This window comes from Charadrius vociferus, unplaced genomic scaffold (assembly GCF_000708025.1).
Source record: "Charadrius vociferus isolate BGI_N301 unplaced genomic scaffold, ASM70802v2 scaffold326, whole genome shotgun sequence".
Taxonomy (NCBI): Eukaryota; Metazoa; Chordata; class Aves; order Charadriiformes; family Charadriidae; genus Charadrius; species Charadrius vociferus.
In genome coordinates, this window is record NW_009649062.1 from 3070514 (window position 1) to 3070784 (window position 271).

Consider the following 271-nt stretch of genomic DNA (forward strand, 5'->3'; position numbering starts at 1 on the left):
GGTGCGTGAGGGGACTCACTGCTGGGGTTACGCGTGGCGTGCGCGGGAGAGGGGTCTGTGAGAGGAGAGTCCCCGTGCGTGCCTTAAAAACGCAGCCCAAAATCATAGTAGAAGAGATAAATGCAAGAAAAGGGTTAATGACTGCTTCCCCCTCCTCCCCCCGGCTGGGCAAAGATGGTCTTGGATACCCTTTGTAAATAGGAATGTGGAGGTGGGAGGGGAAAACCGGCCCGACCCCGTGGGCCACCTCGCCTCGGTGGGCAGGGAGGGA